Here is a 12750-nt window from a genome sequence, read left to right on the forward strand (position 1 = left end):
TTAAATGCTTTGGAGAGTTGCAGATGTAGGTGGAAAGTAATCCCAAAGTTTTAGTCTTTGGCACTGAACTAAAAGTACAAGCAAAATTAGAGAAGCTGTAAATAGGATATAGGCAGTTATCTGAGGCTATCCATGGGCCATTAGCTGTGTTGCAGAAGAAAAATTAATTGTGGCAACCATTTTAAGGTAAACATAAATTTCTGGTCCATTTTCGATAGAATATTTTCTAACAAATGTAAAAGTCAATTAAAGACCAATTTGCAGACACATTTTGATGCAGGCAATTTGATTTTGCTTCAATTTAAAGCAGTCTAAACACATGCCCATTGTGATATCAAAAGTTATTTACATTTCAGAATTAACTGCAGTTTCAGGGAGAAATTACTGCTGTTGTTGAAATGCAGGCTTCTGCATCAGTGGAAAGTTCAAGGTAATGCACATATTTCATTAATGACTGAACTCTATTCATCTATAGAATTATAAAAAAATGTATGACCTGATAAAAATATTTAAGGGTTGGCAAGGTTGTGTAATAAGAATCCTGATGAACTGGGATAACAACCAAAATAAAGGGTTTGTATAACAGAACTTTCTAAGTACCAGCTTAACAATTCTCTATTGCCTGTATGGTGTGTTTCAACCTTACCAAGGGCCTGATCGCAAAAGCGGAGACTGATAACTTGCACTAGATTTAAAAAATATATATCAGTGTAGAGGAAATGCTTCCACTGTTGACCTTTAATCACAACAATGCTCAATGGACATGGACAGACTGAAAGGAACATTAGGAACATTACTAACTTTAGGATCAGGAGATGTAGAATCCTTGTGAGTAGAGTTAAGAAAACTGTACAGGTTAAAAAAAAACACACTGATAAGGTTACTATACTGTACAGGCCTCTGATCAGTAGCCAAGGTATGGAGTACAATTTACAATGGGAAATAGCAAATGCATGTAAAAAGGGAAATGTTACAATAGTCATGGGGGAATTTCAATATGCAGGTATGTTGGGAAAACCAGGTTGGTGCTGAATCCTGAGAGAAGGTATTTGTAGAATGTCTATGAGAAGGCTTTTTAGCAGCTTATGGCTGAGCCCACTAGGGGAAAGGCAATTCTGGATTGGGTGCCATGTAATGAATCAGATTTGATTAGGGACTTAAGGTAAAGGAACCTTTATGAGGCAGTGATCATACTATCACAGAATTCCCCCTGCAGTTGGAGAGGGACAAGGTAAATCAGACGTATCAGTATATAGTGGTGGACTTTAGGAGATCTAGGCCTCATATGGAGCCAGTGATCATTAATGGAGAATGTGTGGAGCAGGTTAAGACCTACAAGTATCTGGGAGTACAGTTAGACGAGAAGCTAGACTGGACTGCCAACACAGATGCCTTGTGCAGGAAGGCACAGAGTCGACTGTACTTCCTTAGAAGGTTGGCGTCATTCAATGTCTGTAGTGAGATGCTGAAGATGTTCTATAGGTCAGTTGTGGAGAGCGCCCTCTTCTTTGTGGTGGCGTGTTGGGGAGGAAGCATTAAGAAGAGGGACGCCTCACGTCTTAATAAGCTGGTAAGGAAGGCGGGCTATGTCGTGGGCAAAGTACTGGAGAGTTTAACATCGGTAGCTGAGCGAAGGGCGCTGAGTAGGCTACGGTCAATTATGGATAACTCTGAACATCCTCTACATAGCACCATCCAGAGACAGAGAAGCAGTTTCAGCGACAGGTTACTATCGATGCAATGCTCCTCAGACAGGATGAAGAGGTCAATACTCCCCAATGCCATTAGGCTTTACAATTCTACCGCCAGGACTTAAGAACTTTTTAAAAGCCATTATTAATGCTTTTTGAGATAGTGATTTAGATGCATATCATATTTTTTTACTGAGTTAAGTATTGTATGTAATTAGTTTTGCTACAACAAGTGTATGGGACATTGGAAAAAAGTTGAATTTCCCCATGGGGATGAATAAAGTATCTATCTATCTATCTAGAGGAGGAAAGGAATTACAGAGGCATGGGAGCGGAGCTGGCCAAAGTTGATTGGAAGGGGACATTAGCAGGATGACAGCAGAACAGAGCAATGGCTGGAGTTTCTGGGGGCAATTCAGAAGGGGCAGGATAGATAGCTCCCAAAGAAGTATTCCAACAGGAGGATGACACAACTGTGGCTGACGAGGGAAGTCAAAGACAGCATAGAAGTAAAAGAGAGAGCATAAAATATAGCAAAAATTATTGGGAAGCTTTTAAAAAACAATATAAGGCAACTGAAAAAAGCAATGAGTAGTAAAAAGCTGAAACATGAAGGTAAGCAAGCTAATAATATCAGAGAGGGGACCAGAAGTTTTTTTCCAGATATATAAAGAAAAAAGAGGAGAGAGTGGATATCAGACTTCTTGAAAATGACAGTAGAGAGGTAGTAATGGGGGAGAAGGAAATGGTGGATAAACTTAGTAAGCATTTTACATCAGTCTTTACTTTGGATGAAATCAGCAGCATGTCAGAAATTGGAGGGTGTCAGGGGGAGGAAATGATTACTAAGGAGAAGGTGCTTGGGAAGCTGAAAGGTCTGAAGGTAGATATGTCACCTGGATCACATGAACTACACCCCACAGTTCTGAAAGAAGAAGCTGAAGTGATTGTTGAGCCACTAGTAGTGGTTTTTCAAGAATCATTAGATTTGGGAATGGCTACAGAGGACTGGAAAATTGCAAATGTCACTCCACTCTTTAAGAAGGGAGGGAGGCAAAAGACAGGAAATTATAGGCCAATTGGCCTGAGCTCAGTGGGTGGGAAGTTACTGGAGTCCATTATTAAAGATGAGATTTTGGGTACGTAGCGGCACATAATAAAATAGGCCGAAGTCATCATGGTTTCCTTAAGGAAACATCTTGCCTGACAAATCTGTTGGAACTTTTTGAGGAAATAATAGGCTGGATAGACAAAGGAAAATTGGTGATTGTTGTTTACTTGGATTTTCAGAAAGCCTTCGAAAAGGTAATGTACATGAGGCTGTGAAACTAGATAAAAACCCTTGGTATTGCAGGAAAGATACCAGCATGGACAGAGCCTTGGCAGGAGGCAAAGAGTGTCAAGTACACTGGACAACAAATCTTTTTGGAAGTGTTGCTTCCTCAGAATTTTTTTTGTTTATGATTGATCAGCTAAAGTAGAACACAAATATAATTTAAGGCTACTTGTATCACGTAGGAATTTGGAGAAACAAGAATTAACTTTTATTGAATATAATCCATTTAATTGTATAACAGTGCTGACGCTTTGCAATAGTTCAACTAAGCTAAAATATTTTGTTGATAATTTTCATTTGTACACAATATCTGAAGCTTCTCGCTTAAGTGTTTAACAATAATTAGACAATAGACAATAGACAATAGGTGCAGAAGTAGACCATTTGGCCCTTCGAGCCTACACCGCCATTTTGAGATCATGGCTGATCAATTACTATCAATACCCGGTTCCTGCCTTGTCCCCATATCCCTTGATTCCCCTATCCATAAGATACCTATCTAGCTCCTTCTTGAAAGCATCCAGAGAATTGGCCTCCACTACCTTCCGAGGCAGTGCATTCCAGACCCCCACAACTCTCTGGGAGAAGAAGTTTTTCCTTAACTCTGTCCTAAATGACCTACCCCTTATTCTCAAACCATGCCCTCTGGTACTGGACTCCCCCAGCATCTGGAACATATTTCCTGCCTCTATCTTGTCCAATCCCTTAATAATCTTATATGTTTCAATCAGATCCCCTCTTAATCTCCTTAATTCCAGCATGTACAAGCCCAGTCTCTCTAACCTCTCTGCGTAAGACAGTCCAGACATCCCAGGAATTAACCTCGTGAATCTATGCTGCACTTCCTCTACAGCCAGGATGTCCTTCCTTAACCCTGGAGACCAAAACTGTACACAATACTCCAGGTGTGGTCTCACCAGGGCTCTGTACAAATGCAAGAGGATTTCCTTGCTCTTGTACTCAATTCCCTTTGTAATAAAGGCCAACATTCCATTAGCCTTCTTCACTGCCTGCTGCACTTGCTCATTCACCTTCAGTGACTGATGAACAAGGACTCCGAGATCTCTTTGTATTACTCCCTAACCCAACTCTATACTGTTCAGATAATAATCTGCCTTCCTGTTCTTACTCCCAAAGCGGATAACCTCACACTTATTCACATTAAACGCCATCTGCTAAGTATCTGCCCACTCACCCAGCCTATCCAAGTCACCCTGAATTCTCCTAACATCCTCATCACATGTCACACTGCCACCCAGCTTAGTATCATCAGCAAATTTGCTGATGTTATTTTCTATGCCTTCATTCAAATCATTAACGTAAATGGTAAACAGCTGTGGTCCCAATACTGAGCCCTGTGGCTCGGCCAGTATTGATGGATTCCAGTTACACTGATGCAGTTTCTACAGAACCAAAAAATGTCCTGGTTAAACCTTTCACCATGCTTGTCACTGACAGTGTCAAGACTTGCAGAGAAGTCTAAATGGGAACGCCAAAAATAAACTTCAGTTACATGTTGCACTTCAAGGCTTTGTATGCTGGAAGCGTGTTGTCAACCAGCTGCATGTAGTTTGGTGCTCTGTAGTTACCAAGAAAAATTTCACCAACATCCTTGAATACCATTCCATGCGATTTTCTCAGGTCCCACTAAAAGTTCTGTTGTCGATGGCTTGTTTGATTTGTGGACCAACAAAAATGCCTTCCTTAATTTTGGCATCAGTTATTTTGGGAAACATCTGTCTCAAATATCAAACTCTTTCATGGAAATTTATAGCCTTTCTAAAACCTGTCCTGTCATGCAGCATCTGCCTGCCTAAGCATGCCTGGACAGATAGAAAACTTTTCAGCTTACATTCTGGGCAGAATTTTAATTGCATCGAATAATGAATTGAAATAACAAATATAGGCGATTTTAAAATATGGTGTGTAATAGGGAAATTTCATTGTTATTTTCATGATCAGCAGCCCAAAATCCATTAGATACACCACAAAGTATTCAGGAAGCAAAATATTTGTTGCCCAGTGATATTGAAAGGCCGAGGTTGAGTGGATGTGGAGAGGATGTTTCCTACAGAGGGGGCATCTAGGACCAGAGGGCACAGCATCAGAATAGAGGAATGTTCCTTTAGAACAGAGATAAGGAGAAATTTCTTTAATCAGAGGGTAGTGAATCTCTGGATTTCATTGCTGTGGAGGTCAAGTCATTGGGTAATATTTAAAGTGGAGATTAAAAGTTCTTAATTGGTCAGGGCATCACAGGTTACGGGGAGAAGGCAGGAGAATGGGGTTGAGAGGGATAATAAATCAGCCATGTTGGAATGGCAGATATATGCTCTCTGCCCTCTTTCCCTCCAACACTCCCCACCCCCCACCAGCATGAGCTAAGCTATCCATTTCTTCCAGGGATCTCACAAGACCACCAGATATCCTGCTTTCCGCTAAGGAAAATGCTGGGGTCCTTGGCTGCCAACAGTGGCTGGGGACGTGGGGCACCAGAGAGAATGGTGAGTGAGAAACCCTTCCTAATTGCCCTCCTGACATGAACTGATGGTCCATGGAGTCACCAACAGAAAGGCTTTCTTTGTTCATTCATGTACCAGAGCAGGGGGAGTAGGAGAGAGGACATTTCCCTGACACTGAATGCAGCATATCCACCAAATCCAGATCCCTCCACTTGGACCTTTATATCCACTCTCTGTCTCTCAGACAAACAGCACCGATCTCAGTGTGAAAGTGGTTGCTCATACTGTTTCTCAACGCTTCATGAATCGTAAACCTCCTTTCTGCACAGGATAACCGTAGGGCTGATTTTCACCCTCGCACCAAAATAACTACCTTTTACTTGGGCCTAGGTTCCCCTTTCCCACATGTTTCAATTGCTAAGGTGTCTGCCAACAAGAAAGGTACATTTTTTTCTTTAATAACATCACTAAAGCAGTTAGGATTTAATGACCATCTGAAAAGTTTGATGACAAGTTTATCTGGTGCCAATTCTAGTAAATAAATTACCAGATTCACTTAATTCAAAATAACTATTTATCAAGGTGTGATGCAGGCTCAGCCCAATTCCTTATGCCATGAATTACGGCTGTACCCTGCACCCTCCGCTGTCCTTCACTATCTCTGTAACTTGGTAAAAGCAGCACTGCACAACTTTCCATAGCCTTTCTTTCATCTTCAACTTTGCCCTTTCTCATAGTCCCGAACACTGTCACTTGCCTGCTTTGTGGATCTGCTCTCCCTACAATGCTTCACTGGCTGCCAGATATGCCAAGTCACATGTCACACAAATTGGTTTCTGAAAGGAGAAGCCTTAACCTAAAGCAGGGAATAGTAAGATAGTATTGATCACAACATCCCTATATGCTCCACCCCATAGTTCCCATCTAACCATATAACAATTACAGCACGGAAACAGGCCATCTCGGCCCTTCTAGTCTGTGCCGAACGCTTACTCTCACCTAGTCCCACCTACCTGCACTCAGCCCATAACCCTCCATTCCTTTCCTGTCCATATACCTATCCAATTTTTCTTTAAATGACAAAATCGAACCTTCCTCTACCACTTCAACTGGAAGCTCGTTCCACACAGCTACCACTCTCTGAGTAAAGAAGTTCCCCCTTGTGTTACCCCTAAACTTTTGCCCCTTAACTCTCAACTCATGTCCTCTTGTTTGAATCTCCCCTACTCTCAATGGAAAAAGCCTACCCACATTAACTCTATCTATCCCCCTCATAATTTTAAATACCTCTATCAAGTCCCCCCTCAACCTTCTACACTCCAAAGAATAAAGACGTAACTTGTTCAACCTTTCTCTGTAACTTAGGTGCTGAAACCCAGGTAACATTTTAGTAAATCTCTGTACTCTCTCTATTTTGTTGACATCTTTCCTATAATTCAGTGACCAGAACTGTACACAATACTCCAAATTTGGCCTCACCAATGCCTTGTACAATTCTAACATTGCATCCAAACTCCTATACTCGATGCTCTGATTTATAAAGGCCAGCATACCAAAAGCTTTCTTCACCACCCTATCCACATGAGATTCTACTGGACAAAGAAAGACCAAGAGTAGGAGGATTCAACAACAAGAGAAATGATTGCTGCAATGTGATTTAGGAGCCCAGGGTTTCTTGATGATCAAAAAGATCAGGGACACAGTACAGCAACACTTTTACTGGGGAGGGAAGGGGATCAATCAATATACGTCTGTGAATGCCATTGGAGGATAATGCAAAATACCATCTCAGTACAAGGGTGGAATGGAAGAGAAGTTACAGATAAATATTTAATTTTGATTAACTGAGCTACTTAGTCAGATCACATTCACTTCCAGTGGGTGCTCTATCTGAATTTCTTCAACTCTCATGAGGCAGCTGTTAAAAGCACAAATAGACATCACTTTTTGGGAGAGTGTCATTTGCATGTCTGCCCCACCATTCACTGAAAGCATGTTGATCAGAGTTCTAACTCCATGTTTCCTCAATATCTATCTCTAACTTTGGAACCAAAAGCCATCAAGGAATGAACAAGTGATCCAATATCAAGTGCCAGTTATAGACTAGTTCCAGATTTTTACAACTTTCAATGACAATCTGGAATGCTGTTCTGCACAAATTTCATAGTGAACAATAATTAATATACTGGGATTGGGATCTTTTCAAGGCACAAGTGTTTCTAAGAAAATAAATAGAAATATTGTATATTTTTCTTATGTGCAAAAGCAAATATTAAAAATCTAGCATGAAAGGAAAAAACATCATCTTTGTAAAACATAGCTGATTGACTCAATCACCAGGTAAGTACTGGCCAGCCATTGCCTTTCCCTCTGTAACAATGGTATTTTTTTTTCATAATTCTAGCAGTGAGTAGAGATATTTTTACACAAGTCTGCCAAAAAAATGTGCTGTCTGGAATGGACTCAACAAAGAACCAGAAATAAACCATCAGCAAATAATGGCCAAAATTAGACTTCTGGAAAACTTTGCTTTGCTGTCAACATGGTTACTAAGTACTTACAATAACCCTTTCTTTTAAAACCAGTAGCATATATTTATGAAAATGTGTGCGCTATTGGAACTGTAATGGCAATTCTTTATATGCTCACAAGTTACCTCATGATAATAAAAGTCTTATTTGGCATATTTCTAATATATTGCACTCACTGACTTTTTAAATGTCATATATTTATGATGACCCTGCCTGGATTTCCAAATAAGATTCATCCAAGTTACAAATTTAAAACTTGATCAGTCAGAGTGAATGGAGAAATATGTTACTAAACCTCCACCTTTTGGTTTCATACGCAATATTTAATTCTGTGGGCGGGGAAAAGCACTTTAACTGGTGGGAGATATTTTTCAAGTTGTAATTTGGTGGGTGGCATGCTATTATTCCAAAGTATCTGCTCTGCTATGTTTCTGTAGATCTTTGGGAATGACAACATTATGCAAAGGAAAGCATATTTCAGCCAGTTCTTCACCATTTAAATTTCTTATGAGATAGACGTTAAATAGTTTTTTTTTTGTTCTTGAGTTTCTAGATGTAGGAATCGACCTGTCTGAGCAAATTGAAAGATTCATGGAGGAGTACCAGACAATCTGCAGACAAAGTGATCTTTCTTCTCTGTAGACACAAACATTCCTCTTCTGGAACCACTAAATGATTACCTGTAATGCTGGTACTTCCCTGAAGCACTCCTGCAATGATATGTTAGTCTTCTTACTGATTGGATGCACTAATATAATGCCAGAACTCAAACCTGCTCGTCTTAATATATCCATCTTGGAAAGCTTCTTCACAAGTTCAGATCATTAGATGACCAGAAACAACATACTTTCATCCATTGTAAGGGGCCCTGAAGATATTGAGCAATGCTGCATCAAGAAGTCAGTAACAAGAAATGGGGGGATAAAAGCATGATTCAATCTCTTTGCAAGTCTGGTGATGTGTGGAGATGGTTGCATGAGCAGTTCAGATTATCTGAGCACCTTTTTCACATCAAGTGTTCGGACTCTTACTTGGAGGTAGAGCAGTGGGCTAAGCACACATTCCTGAGGTGCACCAGCTGATAGATTGAGCTGCCTTTGTAACAATTGTAAAGACATAAATATTTTGTCATAAGCCTCAAATATTTTGTTATCAACTCATAAGCATATTTTACACAATGTTCTGCCTTTATTTTACACCATTATTTTCCTCCAGGAAGCAAATAATTGCAGTTGAGGCTAAATAATTGTGATGAATTTCCCCTGGAAAATTGAGTGCTTTCAACTGTAGCCATGCAAATGTTGTTTAACCACCATGAATGAGGTGAGGATTTTACCTGTTTCAAATAAGTTAGATTTCTGCCTTTTCACACCTGGAATATTTACAATCAAAAGATCTTGTGACAATCTAAAATATCTGGAGAAACCATTAAGGTAATTTAGGATTAAATAACAGAAACTAAACAACTCTAAAACACACTCTGGGAAGCTGTCTTGATTAATGTTGTTGAACGATACAGCTCAATAAGAGCATGTATGTGTCCACTCATTGAATATTATTTTATGGTTGTGAAATTGACCAGTTTTACTATTAATTTGCTTCCAATTCCATACATGAATCAGAAGCTCACAGTTCAGGTTTGCTCAACTCTCATGCCAAACTGATTTGATACCAACAGTGTCAAATTGGGATGTAACATCTTAGATAATGCCATCTCTTAACCACACATAGAAAAGGAGGGGAAATCCCTCCTCAGCCCTGTCTAAAAGGATGCCCAAAAACTTGAGGAATTGAGTTGATGAGTTGTGTGCATTTGCATGCTTTTTACCGTTAATGCAATTTGGAATGTCCAAAGATAGACAAAAGTCAAAAGAAAGACAGGGTGGAAAGGGCCCAGAAGCCAGAACAACTGAACACAAGGGAGAGTTAGGCAAAGGGGGGAAGGGAACTGACCTGCGAGGACCCATTCTGTAGGTCTTAGGGAAAACAATACTTGACATGTCTTTGTTCCCGCAAGAAGGTTCTTGCGGAATTTTATCACATGTTGCGGGCAGACTCCCAGCTAACAGTACTTCAACAGGTTCTAGCCAAGGAATCACTTTATATTTAGGATGATGCTGGAAACATAAGTCATATGTCCATGTTGGCAACCTGGCAACAACTCCTGCTCAAAGAAAACTAATTCTTTCCTTTCTCTCTAGGGTACAGCATCTAGCAGAGCAATATAGAGGATCTTCCAGAAGGGCAGGACTCTCAACAGTGTAAGTTATTAATTTGACCAACACTAGCCACAACCCCATTATTTTGAGATATTCATGTTATTTCTCCATTAATGTCCAGCTTGTTAATGATAGTCAATTCACTATTTGGTCAGGTTCCATGATGTCTCTGTGTACCTGAGGGAAACCACATGTAAGAATCACACTGTTACATGAAAGGTTCTACCAGCTATACTAGAAATATTGCAAACAAATGAAAACACCACCATCAGCAAGTTCTTCCACCATTGTGATTTGGAAATACATGAGCATATCCTCCTGTCCAAAATTATAGAATTCCCCAAGGAACAGCACTATAAGATTTGTCGTGGTACCTAACACCTTGGTAAGGGCGATGAGGGGTGATGGTTAATTACTCTCCTGCCAGTAACATCTGCATCCCAGCAATTTGGCTAAAATACTCAAGGGCATATTACCTTGGTTTCCAAGTCATGAATACAAAAGTTAAATAAATAATTCCAAAACGTATCCAATCCAAGCTAAAACTACCCCACTATTGATTAAGAATATTGCTGCATCCACCCTTCAAATTTCTTTTGCTTTCTCCCCTCTATCTGTATAGTCTTACAGATGTTCTCTTAGTGGATGCAATCAACCAAGTGGAACACAGTGGCTCTCTAGGACAAATGTGAGTAGCTCCAAACATGGATGATACATTTGTAAAGCTGCACCATCTCATCACAGGTACATCATTCTACTGTGGTTAGCTGTCTGACAGCAATAGCAGGGGCATATTCAGTTTCATGGTAATGAGACTTTCTGGAAGGTCTCATGATTTGGGCATTAAAGGTGGTGATACCTTCATGGCTCCTTTGCACAGACCTAACTAGCATGCCCTGGATGTTGACTTGCATGTCAGAAGTCAGAGCTTCCATAGTCTGCTGATGCTGAATTGAAAGTTGTTGCCTGGTCATCTGAATGGTTATATATCAAATGTATGTGGGCATAACAGAAGGAGCTCTATGACCTATATAAACTAATGTGCAAGCCAAGAACTTTTGGGAAGACTTATCAATGTTCAAGCATCATACGTATTTGGTCCAGAAGCTTTTATTTGCTTCCAGCCACATTGAAATCCTCCTCCGATTATTTTTTTTTAAGCAGAGTATGGTCTACCTTATCTTCCAAGCAGCTATATCTGGAGAGTAATAGGGTACTTTGCATGCTGTGTGAAGCTACAGATGCAGTTACTGAGATAAAATTTTATGACCGACACGCACTATGCAGGGTCCTTAGTAACTTTGTGGAACTGGATCCATGTCTAGTGCTTCTAACAGTGCCCCCCCCCCACCCCACTTTTGCATTAGAACTCTTCTGGAAAGAATAGGATGTTGTATTCTAATACAATTTTCTCAAACTGATGGGATGACTGCTACCAGCAATTCCAGGCAATGTACAGAGGAACCAGTCAGTGCCAGATGACTCTGTGGTAGCCACTTACAAAATTGGAACCCATAGATAAGCAATTAGTCAATAAACTAGCCATTTGGTACCGTTTGGATAATATGGTTATAATTACAACACAGAACAATGGCCAACTGATCACATTAATTGTAAATTCATTCCAGCACTATTCAACTTAGTTTCTCTTGATATTTAAATTGAATCTTAAATTCTCTGAACTGCCATCAGTTTTTTAAATAGTAATTAACCAGATTAGATTCATAAGTTTTCTATTTAAACTTTATTACCATTTCTGACCCTAACATCAGCAGAACTAAAGTGAAACTGCCCTCTTTCCTTTCAATCCTTAAAGCACTCAGTTTGGCCCAGAAAGCCCCATTTATTATATTAGAATAATATTATATTATATTACCCTCCCTGCATCCTCAGCATATTTGCTTTACTCTATTCACCAATGCTGCAAGTATCATAAATATTCAGTTTTTTGCTAAGTGATCTCCACAATTTGTTTTCCAGTAGATGATTTTACTGATCTTTAATATCATCACCTGGAATTACCAGGAGAGCTTTCTTCCCCCCAGTGTTTTTTTCCTGTGGAAGATCAATAGATTCTCCCAAGAAGCTGTTACATGAGTTGTTGATGTCATTTCTTTGAGATGGTCACCAATTTTCTTCTAAGGTGTGGCAAGCCATCTGGGAAATCCATGGGAAAATTATATCGCCCTCTATACTCCCCTGACCATTGTTCCTCTGAATATAGTACTTCTGTATTTCCTAATTTCGCAAGAACTTTTATCATTGAGCTATAATCAGGTTTGATACTTTTAAGTAACGGCTTTACACATTAAGATTAATGGGACACAATTCTGCTGATGAAGCTGTTTCTACCAACAGTAATCATAGTAGGTCTTTTACAGTTCAGATTTTGAGATGTTGCCACTATTTAAATGGACACATCAAAATAAGGTCAGGAAATCTGTATTACCCCAGCTTCTTGTAACATGTCTAAGCGTTATCAGGATATAGTAGCAAGTAATGGGTCTTCAA

Source organism: Hemitrygon akajei, chromosome 4 (assembly GCF_048418815.1).
Source record: "Hemitrygon akajei chromosome 4, sHemAka1.3, whole genome shotgun sequence".
NCBI lineage: Eukaryota > Metazoa > Chordata > Chondrichthyes > Myliobatiformes > Dasyatidae > Hemitrygon > Hemitrygon akajei.